Here is a 3,452-nt window from a genome sequence, read left to right on the forward strand (position 1 = left end):
ACCATAATCTAATCTCAATCTTAAGTATCTTCACTTCATACCACACCCCCATTTTGTACAGCTCACTCACTCTTGTGTCCTGACTCAACATTAATAAACCCCACAGGGTCTATAAACCTCATTGACAGCACTCACTCTTCTCTTGTTCTCATCTCGTTCCATACCCAACTTGGACTCCATGGCTCCTTGCAAATAGGCTAACATCCCTTCCTCTCTCTTCCTTCATCGTGATTCCCTGATTAATTTAATTTTCCACTTTCTCTGTGCCTGCACCAGGGTACGTGAACTTAGATGGGAAAAAAAAAAGCCATACACAAATGGGGGCTCATCCGTGTCACTCAAAACCATTACTACGGCCCTCAGGAGGGTCTTTGAACCTGCCTGACAATCTTCCTACCATTCCCAATCTGTTTTCTCTCCCATGATTCTAGGTGAGAATTTCATATCTTCCCTTTAAAATTCCAGCACCCCCTGCCTCCTCCTCACTCCCCCCAGAGAAGTCACTTCCAAGTGCACTGAAAAAATAGAAGTAATCAGAAAAGAACTTCATTGAGAGGCCACTGTCGTGTTTCCCCCTCCTCATTTATTTTATCCCATGTTTTCTTACTAGCCCTTACCCCACCCCAGACCTACTATTTATGCAATCAATTCTTTATTGGTTTGTCATCCATTTTCCCCTGCAGAATCTAATTTCCAAGATAGTAAAGATTTGTCTTTGTTCATTGCTATATCCCGTGCAGTGCCTGGCATGTAGTAGCATGCGATAAATATTTGCTAATTGTGTATCTATTATGTTGTACAGGCACAACTCACAGTTCGCAATCACAAAGTAATCCTACTCTGTCTCCTTTGTCCCTTTAAAACTGTTCTCATGCTGCTAGTTTTGCCAGGAACTTCTGCCGGATTCTTGGTTTTTCTCGTCATCCTTCAGTATACAAAGAGTTTTTTCTTGTCCCTGTGAGTCACAAAACATTGCTTCAATTCAGTGATTAAAATGTGTAGTTCCATGTAAAAGTATATTTCAATTGAAATGAAAGCTTCTCTTTCTCCTCCAGCTCAGACTGCTCTGAAAGAAAGAAAGAAAGAAAGAAAGAAAGAAAGAAACCAAAACCTTTGGTCAGAAGGTGTTAGACTGACCTCATCCCTTTCCCAGCCTTTTTTCCGTCTTCCGCAATTTGCAATTCAAAGCTTCTTTTTTTTTTAATTTTTTTAATGTTTATTTATTATTTTTGAAGGAGAGAGAGAGAGAGAGAAAGAGAGAGAGCAGGGGAGGGGAGGTGCAGAGAGAGACAGGGAGACACAGAATCCAAAGCAGGCTCCAGACTCCGAGTTCCCAGCACAGAGCCCGATGCGGGGCTCGAGCTCACGAACAGTGAGATCATGACCTGAGCTGAAGTCGGACGCTTAACGGACTGAGCCACCCAGGCGCTCTGCAATTCAAAGTTTCTGATGGCTTCCCCCAAACCCAATGTCGAGGAAAATGAGAGAAGAGAGTAAAGGGAGAAAGACATTTATTAGCTGACACTACCTTGTTGATTTTATCATTGACTTTTTCTGAAGTTGTCAGATGTTCACAAGTGACTCTTCTGTGATGCTTTCAAGGGTTATTTGATGTCCTTCCATCACCATGGGGTCACCTGCAATTTCACAGCTGTTTTAGCTGACTCTTACTCCTTTCCTCCAGTCCTGGGAGTCCAGCACTATCTCCAGCGGCTCTCTGCTTAGATCTGCTCACCTCTTTTGGACATGATCTAAGACCATTCCATGCAGGTCTCTCTTGTGTGTAGCCACATGAATTCCTAGGAACTACTCATTCTTCCTTTGCTCTGACAAACTCTTATTTTATTTTATTTTATTTTATTTTATTTCATTTCATTTCATTTTATTTGAGAGAGAGAGAGAGAGTGTGTGTGTGTGTGTGTGTGTGTGTGTGATGGGGGACAGGGGCAAAGGAAGAGAGAGAGAGAGAGAGAGAGAGAGAGAGAGAGAGAGAGAATCTTAACCAGGCTCCACGCTCAGCACAGAGCCCCACATGAGGCTTAATCCCACCACCGCGGAATCATGACCTGAGCTGAAATGGAGTCGGAGACTTAACTGACTGAGCCACCCAGGTGCCCCTGCTCTGGCAAACTCTTATGTGCCTATTGCCCAGTGCAGCAAGCTTGCCTTTGTTCTAGCAGTTGAGCATTCAGCCAGCCAGCCCATCCCCACTGTAACTTCACAGCAAACCTGAGTCTCCAAAAAGCCACGTCATAATAGGTAACACTTATCTTGGCACTTAATATATGTGCTTAAAATATATTAATTTACTTAATCCTCAAACAGCCTTTAGAAATATATACTATAATCACTTCCATCTTACAGATGGGGAACTGAGACACCCCCATTATTGCAAGTCCCCAGTGATGGGTTCTAGCCACACATTTTGGGATGTGGTTTCCGTTATCTTCAGCCTCAGCCAAAGCAACTGAAGTCATTAGCTAATAAGTATAGAGTAGATAGTTTTTAAGGTCTTTTCCAGTACTTACAATTTTGACATTTAAAATTATATTACTGTCCCATACATCCACGGCAAAGCATAGGAATGGTGGTGGTGGAGGATGTAGAAGATTGGAAATGGCCTTTTCTGGCCTAAATCCCTGGGGGTTCCCCCCATGTGGTTCTAGCTACAACTTTGTAGTTCACCAGGACACTAGCAAAACTAGTCTAGATGGTATGTACTCATGGAACCGTGAAGTTATAACTCTTCCCTGGTCCTATTAGCAGATGTTTAATTGACCATTCAGACTTGCACCAAATTGCATGCAGCAAATGAAAGCCTAGTGCCAGAGAACTGGACATGAAGACCTGTGTTGTTGTTTTCTTCTTTTTTTTTTTTTTTAAGTATATACTTAGAAACCAAATTCCCAACTGTTTATCTCTGCTCCCATACAATTCCAACATTCTTTTATTGAAAAGGTCTCAGAAGAGTGGGAAGCAAAATTAACTCCATGATAACTGGTTGGAGGTTTTCTGATATGGGAAAAAAAAGGCAATAGACATGAATTTTATGGCAGTATTTTGGTACTCCCTGCTGAGGTATCTCTTGCTCGGAAAGGGAAAGAGCTGGGGACTCATCTATGAGTTCAGAGGATATTTAAAATGGCTTCCTCATCCGGGGTCTGTGATCATCATGGAGTTTTGGTACCAATTGTTAACATTCAGCTGAAGAGCACAACCATGATGTAGGAATGAGTACAGCAAGGGAATATTAAACATTAGAACGCTCTTCAGCCTCATGTCTTGGATTTTGAAGGCTCTGCAGCACACCTGGAGGGCAGGAGTCCCCTGTCTGCCAGTCTGCCGATGTGACTGGGGAGGCATCTGTGAGCCCAGAATTAAAAGCCAAGGAGAATCCATAAAAGTAAGTAGGTAATAATAAGGTGGATATAGAAAGAAAATGATGCCAGGCC

At 42.6% G+C, this 3,452-nt stretch overlaps 1 long non-coding RNA gene across 1 annotated transcript; it reads right to left on the minus strand.

Annotated features, from left to right (window-relative positions):
* Positions 1-997: 997 nt before the first annotated feature.
* On the minus strand, positions 998-1,818 carry LOC121033597 (uncharacterized). The gene is made up of 2 exons (XR_005792026.1): positions 1,529-1,818; positions 998-1,066 (listed from the first exon to the last, which is right to left on the minus strand). It is a non-coding gene; the product is annotated as an uncharacterized LOC121033597 (long non-coding RNA).
* Positions 1,819-3,452: the final 1,634 nt, after the last annotated feature.

This window comes from Herpailurus yagouaroundi, unplaced genomic scaffold (assembly GCF_014898765.1).
Source record: "Herpailurus yagouaroundi ecotype Mexico unplaced genomic scaffold, PumYag 28, whole genome shotgun sequence".
In the NCBI taxonomy this organism is placed as follows: Eukaryota; Metazoa; Chordata; class Mammalia; order Carnivora; family Felidae; genus Herpailurus; species Herpailurus yagouaroundi.